We start from the raw sequence: 14,981 nt of genomic DNA on the forward strand, positions 1-14,981 counted from the left end.
TTCAGTTTCAAGCTTCTCTCATAATTAAATACCATTAATTAGGTAGCCATTAATCATATATCAGATATCAATATAGATAAGTCAAATAGCAAGATGAGCTACCAACTCGGGATGTCATGGAAAGTTGAACCAGCTCAACAATTCCATAAATAAACCACCTGATAGAGAGCAAATGACAAAAGTAAGTGATGTTCTGGAAGAGGCAGCATGGCTGCTTTCCAAGATGTGTTAGGCTAATCTTCCAGAAATAAATCAATCACTCTCCCAAGAATTACCAATAGCTGAGAGATTATGATCAGCAACGTAGCAACACTAGGGATGGAAATTGGACAGCAATGCAGCAACAAAGATTACAAGAAGAGGCCAAAGGGAGCAAGATGATAGCAAGACGAGGTAGAGAGATTTGCTTGGGAGCCAATTCGATGAGTGGAACGTGGGTCATCACTTCCGAAATGAAAGTTGCTCCACGTTCTCTATGAGAGAAGTTGAACCATTGCTTCCAAAACTGAAAGGATGTCGGACCAACCACAACTTCCGAACTGAAACGAAGCAGCAATTAACATTCCTCCCACTTGGTCCACACTTCTAGTGTAATCTAAATCTCATTGATAATCTAAATTTAAGTCATAAATACATGAATCATGGCGCTACATCCTCTGATGACGAGTATTACCTTCCATGTATTATAATGTTTTTATTTCTTATACTTTATGATTAAACCCTATGTTTAATCTTGGTTCAACACAAATGACTTTTCTCAAAATTAAGGAGCACATAAATATGAGAAAAAATATCACAATAATTAAAAATTTCACTAAAATAACATTGTTTATACAATGAAAAATTACATAATGGAACCAAGTCCCATTTTCACGACATGATCCTTGAATTTAAACGGTGGCATGCCCTTAGTAAAAGATCAACTATCATTAATTCAGTGCTTATGTGCTCAATGACCACTTTTCTTTTCTTTAATACGTTCTCTTATGGCCAAATACTCTATGTCTATGTGTTTACTTCAACTTCCACTATTGTTGTTCTTGGCCATAAATACAGTAGCTAAATTGTCGCTATATATTCTCAATGTCCAAGAGATAAAATCCATAATTCTAAGCCCAGAAATGAAACTCTTAAGCCATACACCATGTGAAGTGGCCTCAAAACAGGAAACTAACTCGACTTCCATAGTCGATGTGGCAGTCAAAGTCTATTTGGCACTCCTCCATGATATAGCTCCACTGGCCATCAAAAAAATATATCCTGATGTTGATTTGTGGGAATCAATACAACCAGCAAAGTCAAAATCTAGGTAACCAATTACTTCTAGATTGTCCGTCTGTTTATACATCCGCATATAGTCTTTGGTTCCTTGAAGGAGGGGTGACATTGAATCGAGCCGGTTTGCGAGTGACTCAAGCTCGGTTTGGTTCTGGCTCGGTTCGATTCGATATACCTAGATCTCAAACCAAGTTCGAGATCCAGGATCGACTCATTTAAATTAACGAGCCAAGCTCGACCGAACCTAGGTTCGGTTTGAAAGCTCACGAGCTGACTCGTTAATTTAACAAGCGGCCCAGGATTCGGGGGATTTGGGGCAGTTGGGATTGGGGAGTTTGGAGAAGACAAAAGAGAGTCGCGTCATGGGACTGCAGGAGCAACTCTTCCATTCCGTCTCCTCTGGCATGGCAACACAATTTTCTCACGGAAATCGTGAATTAGAGATCAAAATTGTTGTTCGTCAGGTGGCGATTCATCGGAAATGGGAGATTTTGGTCTTCATAACCCTTGTTCTACCTCTCCCTCTTCAATTCCTCACTCTCTGTCTCAGACTCAGTCATCTTCAATTTCTTCGTCAGTGATTTCTTCATCTGCGATTTCTTCATCTTTTATCTTCATCCTTTTCGATTTCTTCATCCGAAGTTATTCCTCACCGATGAAAGTGACCCTACAAAAGTTCTAGCTCTCGCTTCGCTTTATTAGTCAAGCCCATTTGCTTTGTCCATATTGTAATCTAAAGAACATTCATCAGGTTGATTTGTTTCTATTTGATCATCTCCAGCATGCGATTGATTAGTTGAATAGGTGTTGTGTTCTGAACTTCCCTGAGATTCCTCTTGTAAATCAAGTTGTCTACAAATGTAGAATCCAATCTTTAGGACAACAGTTCAGTGCTAGAAAAGTGCTTAAAATTTTTATGACATCTAGTTACCTCCATGAAAGATAAGATGCTGGGCCTCCACTTTTAAAGTCTTCTATCAAGTCCTTGAAGTCATCATGTAGAATGTCCATTTCTGCTATCTTGTTTTTCCACAGTTCACTTTCTTCAGTTTGAATCAAGAAATCTTGGAGTTCCTGTTTTGTATTTCACATGATTACTTAAGTTTTAGGGTTCAGGTTACTGATTCTGTCTCATGGAATGGGTAAACGTCACTTTTACTTTGCAAGAAAATAAGTATGGTTAGGGCTATTATCACCTTCCAAGCAATCTCCAAACTCTGGTTGGAGTTGTCCGTGTTGACTCTTAGTGCAAGTGAGCTGAGGAGTTCTTCTTGTTGCATTAAGGCCATAATCTTTGGGTCATCCTTTCTGAGAAAGGTTCCTTGCAACTTATTACTCGCAACTGTTTTCAAAAGATGGAAAGGTTACATCAGTAAAATTAGGGTTTCTTATTTGCTTTTTGGTTTATCCTGTTTCAGCTAGGTTTCACTAAGATGCAAAACCTTACCTTCTCTTTGGGGTGCATTGATGTCCTTGGTGATGTGAGGGAAAGGAGAAGTGTGTGCGTGAGAGAGAGAGAGAGAGAGAGAGAGAGAGAGTCATTGAAAAATAAATCATCTAGAAATAATAGAATAATGACTACCTCATATGATTTTTTTTAGAGATATAAGAATGTTAAAAGTCAGAGGTATTTAGGTAATTTTATTTTAGGATATTGTGTTTTGAAGTTGTAGTTAATGTAGAAACTTCCCTAAGGAGGTACATACAAGTTCCTACTTCAACAGTTTTGATAATCTTGCTTTGTCTTTTCCTATCAATGTCATTAAAATGTTTCCCCTAGAATTGTTAATCTTCGTAGGCTTTGTTCTGCTTATTGTTGATAAGTATCTTAAATTATGTGTAGGATCTTTGTTGTTTGGATTTCTTTCTTTTCTTTATGTTTTTAATTTGTAATTTTTTTTTTGTAGAAGTAAGAATGTCAACACCTCCTCCTCAATTGACATCAATAATTAACACTAGTTCTAGTGTTGCCATAGATAGTGACTCAACTCCACCAGAGTCACTACCCTCTAGAACTATTAATGTAATAGAAGTGGGCCCAGATGAAAGTACCCCAAATGAGGATGAAGGTGACTCTACCCATACTTCAAAAAGATAAAAAATGTCTCATGTGTGATTGGAATTCAAAAAAGTATCACTTAATGGTACAAAAAAGGCTCAGTGTGTTCATTGTAAAATCAATTTGAGTGTTATTAGTAGTAGAGTGACCATGCATATGAGTCGACATTTGAAACGCTATCCTAGTAGAAAAGTGGTAATGAGAAAACAAAAAACCATAAACTTTCATCCAGTGGGAGTGGGGTCAAATATTGACTAGAGTCCATCTGGACTTCCTTTTATGAATTTTGGAGGCAAATATGATCAAGCTAAAATGAGAGTACTCATTGCTCATTGAATTCTTATGCATGAGCATCCATTCATGATAGTAGAAGAGGAGGGATTTAATTTTGTAATGAAGATGGCAAATGTGAATTATGAGAAAATATCCCGTAAGACCATTACGAAGGAGTGTATGGAGGTGTACGAGGCAGAGAAAAAGAAATTGAAAATTTTATTAAAATAGATTAACAAGATTAGTCTTACCATGGATCTTTGGAAGTCCCAAAATCAAAAGATTGAATACATGGTTATTACTAGGCATTTTATTGATAGTAATTGGAAGCTACAAAAATGAGTCTTGAGTTTTGTGCGTGTTACTCCTCCTCGTCGTGACGTTGATATAACAAATGCTATTTACAAGTGTTTGAAAGATTGGGAAATCGAAAATAAAGTATTCAGTATCTCAGTTGATAATGCTGCATATAATGATGTTTGTATGAGAGTTTTGAAAGAATATTTTTCAAGGAAAAAATTGGTTTGTGGTGGGATGTTATTTCATGTACGTTATTGTGCTTATATTCTGAACTTATTAGTCCAAGATGGTCTTGTTCAGATTAAGGATATCATTGAGAATGTGCGTGAGAGTGTCAAATTCATAAATCTGTCTGAGGCTGGACTTCACACTTTTTCTGAAATTGTACAATAACTAGAACTAGGTGAAAAGAGGTTGGTTATTGATTGTCCAACATGTTGGAACTCCACTTATGACATGTTGTCTTCTGCATTAAAATTCAAAGATGCATTCTTTAGATTTAAAGTTAGAGAACCAACTTATGATTGTTTACCAAGTCTTGATGAATGGAAAAAGGTTGAAATGGTGTGTGAGATTCTAGAAGTTTTTAATGTAGTTACTAATATAATTTTTGGGAGTGACTATCCTACTTCTAATTTGTACCTTAGAGAGGTATATAGGGTAAAAGAACTTTTAAATTTTCATTCTACAAATGAAAATATTTTCATTAGGACAAATGGTTAGTAGAATGAAAGAGAAATTTGAGAACTACTGGGGTGGATACAATTTATTGATGGTTCTTGATTCAGTTTTGGATCCAAAGGTTAAATTAAAGTTAATCAAAATGTGTTTTCCAGAGATATATTCTGAGGAGGAAACTACGATGAATATAAACTTAGTTCGACTCACCTTATATGAGATCTATGATGAATATGTATCCTTATATAATGTGGATATTAGAAATGAAGAGATTGCTTCAAATACTAGCTCTATGGGTGTTTCCACAAGTCGTATGTCATATTCTTCATCAAGTTCAGGTTGGTCAAAGTTAATGAATTATGTGAAACAAGTGGAAGTAGTTAATTCACCAAGGTCAGAATTGAAAAATTATCTTGAAGAAGGTGTATATATTTGTGAGGAAACTTCACAATATGATTTTGATGTTTTAGAATGGTGGAAAGTGAATCATAAGAAATTTTGGGTATTATCTAAGATGGTAGCAAACATCCTTATAATTCCCATATCCATAGTAGCTTCAGAGTCTACATATAGTACTAGTGGTAGAGTAATAGACTCATATCGTTCTTCCTTGGCACCAAATATAGTTCAAACTTTAATTTTTGGCAGTGATTGGGTTTGGGCTCTTCACGGTGTCAAGAAAAATCAAAAGGTGAATTTTTTTGATTAATTATTTATTATGATATTTTTTAGTACATTTATTAAAATTTTGTTTTATGATTACAGCCTGAGAAGAAGAGTGTAGAGATAATGCTACCAGCTAGATGATTTTTCATATTTTTATCATCATGGTAATTTTAATATATTGTAACTAGTAGTTGAAGAGTATTGTTTTATCTGATAATAATTAATTTAATTTTTTTGTTTTTATCATAGGTGGAGATTTTGCTCAAGCAGGGACGTATATTATTTTCTAGCATGAAGAGAAACAACTATAGTTTATAAATTTATAATGGATTTATAGTTTTTATTTGGGTGATTGTAAATTGATATTGATATTTCATTTAATTTTGTTGTGTTTGATTATTGTATGGAGTTTATTCATAATATTATGCAGTGTATGGAGTGTATGGAGTGTACAGACAATTTCATGGAGTTTTTATGGAGTGTATAGATAATTTTATGGAGTGTTTATGGAGTGTATAGACAATTTTATGCAGGTATTATGTATATAGATTATGCCCAATTTTAAGTAGTGGTCATGCCCAATTTTATATAGGTATTATATACATAGATTACACCTAATTTTAAGTAGAGATCATGCCCAATTTTATACAGGTATTATATACATAGGTTATGCCTAATTTTATGTAGAGGTCATACCCAATTTTATGTAAAATGTATGCATAATTTTATATACAATTTATTTAATATGTATTTTTTTGAAAAGTTTTAAATGTATGTTGAAGCTCGAGCTCGGCTCAAACTCGGTTAAAATTATTGATCTCGAGCTCGATAAAAATTTTAGGCTCGAGGCTGGGTTCTGGTCGAGCTCGAGTTCAAAATATTTAAATCAAGCTCGGCTCGAACATAGGTAGGTTTGGCTCAGGTCGGCTTGATGCCAACCCTACTTGAGGTACCTCATTACATTCTTTGCAACTCTCCAATGGTCGAACCCATATTACTCTGATATTGTCCCAACATTCCAACAACAAATGCAATATCAGGTCTTGTGTAGACTTGAACACACATCAGGCTTCCGACAACAGAAGCATATGGAATGTCCTTCATTTGTTCCCTTTCAAGGTCGTTCTTCGGGCATTGCTTCAAATTGAACCTATGACCCTTCACAATGGGAGCTACACTTGGTGAACAATTCTTCATTTGAAATATTTCTAAAACTTTATTAATACAGGTTTCCAGAGACAGACCTAAGATACCTCAAAATCTGTCTCTATGAATCTTAATGCCAATGACATAAGATGCCTCACCCATATCCTTCATATCGAAATTTTTAGAGAGAAATTGTTTCACCTCATGCATAAAACCCTTATCATTTGTTGCTAGCAAAATGTCATCCACATATAAGACAAAAAAATAGAATTTACTCCCACTGACCTTCTGGTATATACATTGATCCATAATGTTTTCTACAAAACCAAATGAAGAAATTACATTATGGAATTTCAAATACCATTGGTTGGATGCTTGTTTTAATCCATATATTAACTTTTTTTAGCTTGCAAACCAATTGCTCACTATCACTAGAGGGGAATCCTTCAAGTTGTTTCATGTAAACTTCCTCCTCTAGATCTCCATTGAGAAATATTGTTTTCACATCCATTTGTTGCAACTCAAAGTCAAAATGGGCTACTAATGCCAAAATAATGCACAAGGAATCTTTCTTAGATACAAGAGAATTTTTTTATGTGTAATTGATTCCTTCTTTCTGTGTGAATCCCTTAGCAACGAGTCTTGCCTTGTATCTCTCAATGTTGCCTAATGAGTCTTTCTTTGTAAGACCCATTTACATCCAATGACTTTAAATCCACTAGGCAACTCAACAAGATCCCAGACTTCGTTACTCTTCATAGAATCCATCTCTTCCTTCATGGCATTGTACCATAATTATGATTCTTTGCAATCATGGCTTGCGAAAAGAACTTGGGATCATTTTTGGCTCCAATGTTATAGTTAGATTCTTGTAGATACACAACATAATAATCAGGAATTGCTGATCTCTTTAGTCTTGTAGATCTTCTTAATATTATACCATCATATTCCTGTGAAGTATGTGGGTCAACTAGTTGTTCAAAAGTGTTTGGCAACTCTTGAACTACCTGATCTACTGGAATGTCATCAACATTTTGTGGAATTTCAATGATTGGTTGTTCAACACCAGTTTGCACTGGAGGGGTACTCTAAACGATAACTAATCTATCACCTGAGGTAGAAGGTTGAGATTCTAAATGATCCTTCTCAGAAACTATGTTCCGAATTGGATTGCTCCCACTAATCCAGTCATTTTCAAGAAACTTTGCATTTCTTGATTCCACAATCCTAGTGCTGTGAGATGGACAATAAAATTTGTAACCTTTGGATCTTTTAGCATATCCAATGAAATACCCACCAATAGTTCTTGGGTCCAGCTTCTTCTCTTGTGGATTATAAATTCTCACTTCGAATGGGCATCCCCAAACGCGCTTGTGTCACAATCACCATGAAGACCCGATGCTCCATGGTTGAATCATTTATTTTAAATTCATAGGAGCTTCCACACGTTTGCCCAAGCGATACTTGGATGGTGTCTTGGATATTTTGAGGGTAGTTCAGATGAAGGTTCATGGGCCATCTCTCTTTTATAAACCTTGTTAATTCCATGGACATCATCCCAAGCAAGCATTGAGTTCAAAAGAATTGATTGATATATGTGTGTATGTGTGTTTTTAACTTAGCTCGTGAGTCGAAGGTCACATGAGGAGGGTTCTTCTACCTCCAAATTGGTGTAGAAGACTTTCACTAGGAGAGGAAAAACCTCTACCTCACTTTCCCATATACCTTTGTAAGATCAAAATATTCTATCAAAATCAGTAATCTCTCATTGGCAAAAGGAGAGATTTATCTTACTTGACTCTACTATGCTTTTAGAGGCAAAGTGTTGGAGATGCTTATTTCTTTAAGTCCATGTTCGGAAATGCTCCCTCCAATTGGGAATTTCCTCACAAGCTTTTTTCTCCTTGGTGTGTTCTTCTTTGCAATGATCTTTTTTCTCACCATCTTGCTCGGTTCAGTTTTAGAGAGAAAATGGAAGAAATGAGGGTTTTAGCCTTGGATTTGAAAGAAAATCTCTCAAAAGCGAAAATGGAAAAAAGATTTGGGGTCACTAAAGCTCTAGAAAATTGTTGGAATGTGCTTTGAAATGATTTGAGATGAAGAGATAGGTTAAAAATACGAATTTGGCTCTTCATCTTCTTTGTTTGTGTCGTGAATGATTTATCATTCTATTTCGATTGATCGATCAATCGATTAAGTTGAACGATCAACCAATAAGTAGAGTGACTACAAGTGTATCAAGGTGGGTTGCTCATGCCTAGTTCTCCTCCAAACTTAGAGAAACAATCAAATCATAATGGCTTTGTGAAAATATCCGCTAATTAATTTTTAATGGGGACAAACTCAATTACACTAACCTTGGTTTGGACCATCCCTTTGATAAAATGATTATAATTTCTATGTGTTTTGATCGAGAGTGGTGAACCAAGTTCTTGCTTAGACTAATGGCACTCATGTTGTCACAATGGATTGAAATTTCTTTTTGCTCTAAGTTGTAATAGTCTAGTTGTTGTTTCATTTAAAGAAGTTGAGCAAAAATACTTCCATATGCTATGTATTCAGCTTCAATAGTAGATAGTGCAACTGAGTATTGTTTCTTGAAGAATCAAGAGAAAATCATATTTCCAAGTAATTGGCAACTACCACTTGTACTCTTTCTATCAATTTTGTATTTGACTCAATCAATATCCCAATAACCAATTAGATCAATGGCTGAAGAGTTTCAATACCAAAGACCTAAGTTGGGTGTCCCAAGTAAATATTGGAAAAAAAATCACTGCCACTAAGTAAGATTCTCTAGGATCGGATTGATATCCAGCACATAGGCATACCAAAAACATTATATTTGGTCTACTGGGTGAAAGGTAAAGTAAGGATCCTATCATGCTTCCATACAATTTTTTTATCTATGCCCATACCGAAGTTGTCTGAGTCAAGTTTCAAGGATGAACTCATGGGTGTGCTAATTGACTTAAAAAAATTTATATTGGATCTCTTAAGCAATCCCTTAGTGTATTTGGACCAATTTATGAATGTGCCATTTTTGGTTTGACTTACTTGAAGTCCCAGGAAGAATGTGAGTTCACCCATTAAACTCATTTCAATTTCATTCTTCATTACACTAGAAAATTCTTCTTAATGAGAGGGATTTGTATATCCAAATCCGATATCATCAATATAAATTTGAACAATAATTAAGTCTTGATCATGGTTCTTGGTAAATAGAGTGTTATCTTTTCTTCCTCTCTTATAGCCATTCTTATCTAAGAATTTGATTAATCTTTCATACCACGCTCTACCCATATAATGCTTTATGTAATTTGTATACATAGTCAAGATTCCTCACATCCATTTGGTACAACTTGAACTTCATGTGACAAGCATAGGCTAAGAGGACTGGAATTGCCGCTAGTCTTACCATGGATGCATAAATTTCTTCAAAATTGATACCTTCTTCATGGTTGTATCCTTTGGCAACTAACCTAGCTTTGTTTCTCACCACATGATTTTCTTCATTCGTTTTGTTCCTAAAGACCCATTTTGTTCCAATCACTTGTTATTTTTCGAGTCTAAGGACTAGAGTCCAAACTTTGTTTCTTTCAAATTGATTCATATTTTTTGGCTTCGACAAAGCATTTGGGCTCAATTTGAGAAACAAAGGCACTATTTTGCCATAGTTTCATGAGTTACTCTTCTAGGTTCGATTCTACCTCGAGGGTCACCAATGATTTGTTCTAGAGGATGATCAGTCATGAACTTATAGTTCTTTGGCTCCATAGTTGGCTCTTCTTGGTTATTCAGTTCAATTGGGTTATCTTCAAGATTTTGCCCTTGAGGTTGAGATCCTGGGGATGAATCGAGGGAGTTTCCCTCTTCGTCATAAAAAAAATTGGAGTTGGAGTTGAATTTGGGGAATCAGATTTGTCAAACTCAACATGAACTGACTCCTGTACTCTCATAGATGACTTGTTATAAACTCTATAAGCTTTGTTATGAGTAGAATAACCCAAGAAAATTCCTATATCATCTCTAGAGTCTAATTTCCCAATTTTTTCCTTTGTTTCTTTCAATATGAATACTTTGCATCCAAAGGTTCTAAAATAAGTAATGTTGGGAAGGACGCCCGTACACAACTCATACGGAGTTTTGTTGAGAATGGGCCTTATGCTTACTCGATTGATGGTATAACATGCGGTGTTCACAACTTTAGCCCAAAACCTATGTTGTATGCAAGAAGAATGGCTCTAGCCACTTCAATTAAAATTTAGTTTCTTCTCTTAGCAACTCCATTTTGTTGAGGAGTTCAAGAAGCTGAAAAGGTATGGTCTATACCATGCTTTGTGCAAATTACTCAAAATGTGAGTTTTCAAATTCTCCTCCATGGTTACTCCTAATTTTGATAATTCTATAGCTTTGTTTCTTTTGAAAAATTTCACATAATTTAACAATGGCAGGAATAACATCATCCTTGTGGGCTAGTAAATCTCCCATGTCAACCTTGAATAGTCGTCTACCACCACTAGGGTGAAAAGCTTCCCATTTAAGCTTAAGGTTTGGGTAGGTCCAACTAAGTTCATGTGGATTAGTTGACGAGGTTGAAACTATATTTTTAGCCTTGAAAGAGGTTTTGCGTCTCTTTCCAAGTTGGCAAGCATCACAAGGTTTCTCTCTAAACAAAATTTTGATCTTGTAGTCCTCTCACCAGGTTCTTTTTCATTATTTTTTTCAAGGAACTTGTGCCTATATGTCCTAGTATCTTATGCCATAAACAAGATTCATCAATTTTCATACCTAAATAGATGACACTAGTTGAGGGTATACTGACCATGTTAGCAACATAGAGATTCCTATTTCCATGTCCCTCTAGAACTAGTTCATCATTTTCATTCTTTACTAAGCATTTGTCCTTTTCAAATGAAACTATAGTCTCGTAATCACAGAATTTACTAATGCTAAGTAAATCATGCATTGACTCTTCAATGTAATATACATCGGGTAAGAAAGAGGTTGAGATATCGATTTTACCAATTCCTTTAATGGTAATTTTGCTATTATCTCCAAAAGTTACATGACCTTCGTTGTTTTCAAGACTCCATAATGTTTAAGTCTTCAATGTTGAGATGATGAAGGATAAAAGAAATAAGGAGAAGAGGAGAAGGTGACGGCTGAGAAGGAGAAAGAGAAAAGGAGTGAGACATTAACGAGAGAAAAGGGAGGACGACTTAGGGTTGTCAACTTTGTTGGAAGATAGGGCCCAAACCCACACGACCAAGGAAGGCCCATATATCCAAGTGTATTAGAAGATGGGCCCTAGTCCATAAGACTAAGGAAGACCCATGCACCCAAGAAATATAGAAGACGGATCAAGGAAAAGGCCCATAGGCCCACATACAAGATGGCAGGAATGTAAATAAAGAGTCATCTCATAAAGATGACATTGATATAATTATATTACAGTTCTAGGGTTAAAACCCTAAACCCTAAGTTCAGGGGTATTATTGTAATATAGTAGTTTCATTAATCTATAAATAGAGCTTCAGGGGGAGAGTTAGGATCATCAAGTCCATTACCCTTCTTCCTCCAGTTTTTTCCCAATGGATTTCTCTCCATTTTTCTCCATGACCTAAATTTATGGAGTCCTGAAAATCAACAAACTTGACCAAACCCTCCCCCTTAAGATTTATTTATAGATTCTAAAACTTCCAATATTATAACTATACCCTTCACTCTAGAAGGAGTGAAGAAGCAACAAAACAACATAAGATAATTACAACAATGAAACCAAAGCTTGCTTATATCTTCTAACACTCCCCCTCAAGTTGGTGGGGAAAAGATATCATATATCCTTAGCTTGGTACATGCAGTGGAGAGAACCTTGGAGTTATTATGGTACATAACATTCTCAATCCATCCATGAATTTTAGAACCAAACAATTGCACATAACCATTGTACAAATATTGTTATTGGTCTTCTTGAAACCGAACAACTAGCCAGTATTCTCAAGAACCGAGGTATGCATGTATCGATTAGAATAACTTCAAACTTTTCTTCATAAATCTCATAAAAAGCACGATCTCTGAATTAAAGAGGTCTCACATGCATCTAAACATTCAGGTAGAGGAAAAAGCAAGAAGGACATGAAAAGTATCGAAACATTCTAGCACATAATTGAGAGGCTTATGATCCATCATTAATCCGAGCACTTGATCATGAGTCCTAAAAGAACTGCTTTGATACCACCTTATTTTTAGGACTTCATAATGTTTAAGTCTTCAACATAGAGATGATGAATGAAAGCATAAAGAAGAAGGGGAGAAGATGACGAAAGAGAAGGAGAAAGAGAAAAGGAGTGATATGTTGAGGAGAGAAAAGGGGGGATGATTTAGGGTTGTCAACTTGACCAAACCGTCCCCCTTAAGTTTTATTTATAGATGTTAAAAGTACCACTACTACAAGTATACCCTTCACTCTAGTAAGAGTGAAGAAGAGACAAAAACATAAGATAATTACAACAATGACACCAAAACTTGCCTATATCTTCTAACAACTTCCATCTTTGGGGTTGAGTTCAATGAAATTCTTTTTATCACCAGTCAAGTGCCTTGATCAATTGCTATCCAAAATCCAAACATTTTTTGGTTCCTTGACTCAGAGACATACCTACACCATGAGAGATTTAGACCCATTTAAGGGTGGTTCCCTTTCGGATGACATTTGAGGTGCTAGGTGATTTGGGCTTCTAAGTTTGTTTTCCCAAGTTCTTTTGGGTAACCACAAACTTTTCGGTTGATTTGGGTACCCAAGTTTGTTTGATGTTGTTTTCATTCTTAACCTTGCAAATGTGGGTATAATGACCTAACTCATTGCAATAGTGGTATCTAATATGAGGAATGGGAGATAATTTTTTTTTTTGTTTTTTTTTCCCAACTTTCTTCTTGAGTGTGGATTTGAGAGATAAAAGTTTCTTTTGCTGCTCTAAACCCAAATTTTCTTCTAAAAATCAATTCTATCACATTATAACTTGTTTAGCAATCCACTTTGCCTTGAAGCATTAGTTATGTGGCTTTCATTTGCCTCCTTCAAGATAATTAGCTCTTCCTTGAGCTTTACAATCTCTTATAATAGAGCATTGCATTTTTTTATACTTATTTAGATTATGAATGGATTTTTCCAAAAATAATTCAAGTTCATGCTCTTAGTTCAAGTCACTTACCTCTTCGAAAGTTCTAGACTCATTATCATTTTCTTCAAAAGCAATAAGTCATATGTGACTTTCTTCTTCTTCTGAGTGGATAGACTCTTCCATTGCATCCCAAGTTGAAATCAAAACTTTCTTCTTCTTGTTCTTGGGATCTTTGCTTGAGGATAGAGTTTCTCTTCTAATTTAGGTTATTTTTTCCTTCTATGTCCTGGTTTACCACACTCAAAATAAACATAAGTTTTCATTTGACATTTGTCAATTTGAGTTTTGAATTGACTTTTTCTAAAGTTTTTCTTCTTCTTATAAATCCTTTAAAGATGTCTAGTGATAAAACTTACTTCATCTGAGCTCTCTTCACTAGATCAATGTTCTTCTTCATAGATTTCTATTCCTCTACATTTTTAGGTTCCATCTCATATGTGAGAAGAATTCCTATTATCTCTTTCGAGCTTATAGTTCTTAAATTAGCATTCTCATGAAAGGTTATCTTCCTCATGTCCCATGACTTTGGAAGTGCCTCGAGAAGCTTGTCATTTTGCCTATACAAGGAAATTTTTTCTCCTAATATAGTCAACTCGTTTATTATATGAATGAACCTTGAGTTCATCTCAACATTTGATTCACCTGGTTTCATTTTTAATTCATCATATTGGGTTATCAAAAGACTGATTCTAGAGTCTTTTACTCTAGTGGTTCCTTGATGTGTGATGTCAAGTTTTCCCCAAATTTATTTAGTGGCCTGACATGTGAAGACCCTATTGAAACTCATTTGGGCCTAAAGTACATAACAAGAGATTTATGGCCTTGGAGTTTGTTTTTAGTTGCTCCTTGTCTTGCCTATTTACTTCACTAAATTTCTTTGCAACCGAGAAGTCATTTTCAAGCTTTTTTGGTCTCAAAGGGGTCATTCTTGGTTACAATGAAAATGTCCCAATCTATGGATTGAAGGAACAACTCCGATCTTACCTTCCAATTTTCCTAATTTTTTTTCATTAAATAACGGTGGATAGTTGGTATATTTTCCTTCGAGAAAGAGTAATTTATCTTGATATGTCATTTATCGTTTTCAAATTCATGAAGATTTTGAGTTCAATTAAGTTTTGACCTACTTTGATACCAATTGTTGGCCTAAGTGGCTTGTGAAGAGGGAGGGTTGTTTGGTGAATTGAGATATTCAAATCAAAACTAATTTGTGTGTGTAATAAAAATATCATACGTAAAAGTAATTCAATGAAAATCATAATATGCATAAACCATAGGGACAAAAAGATTTTTTGTTCTTGATGTTCTCCTAGTGGTAGTCACCACCCTAGAACCCATGCTTGGAAAAAATTCACTATTATGCTCTAATAACTGGAAAATTACAAAGAGATTCCAAC

This window comes from Aristolochia californica, unplaced genomic scaffold (genome assembly GCF_029961685.1).
Source record: "Aristolochia californica isolate CCGP_79_NKW_82.1479 unplaced genomic scaffold, dmAriCali1.0.hap1 SCAF_13, whole genome shotgun sequence".
Taxonomy (NCBI): Eukaryota; Viridiplantae; Streptophyta; class Magnoliopsida; order Piperales; family Aristolochiaceae; genus Aristolochia; species Aristolochia californica.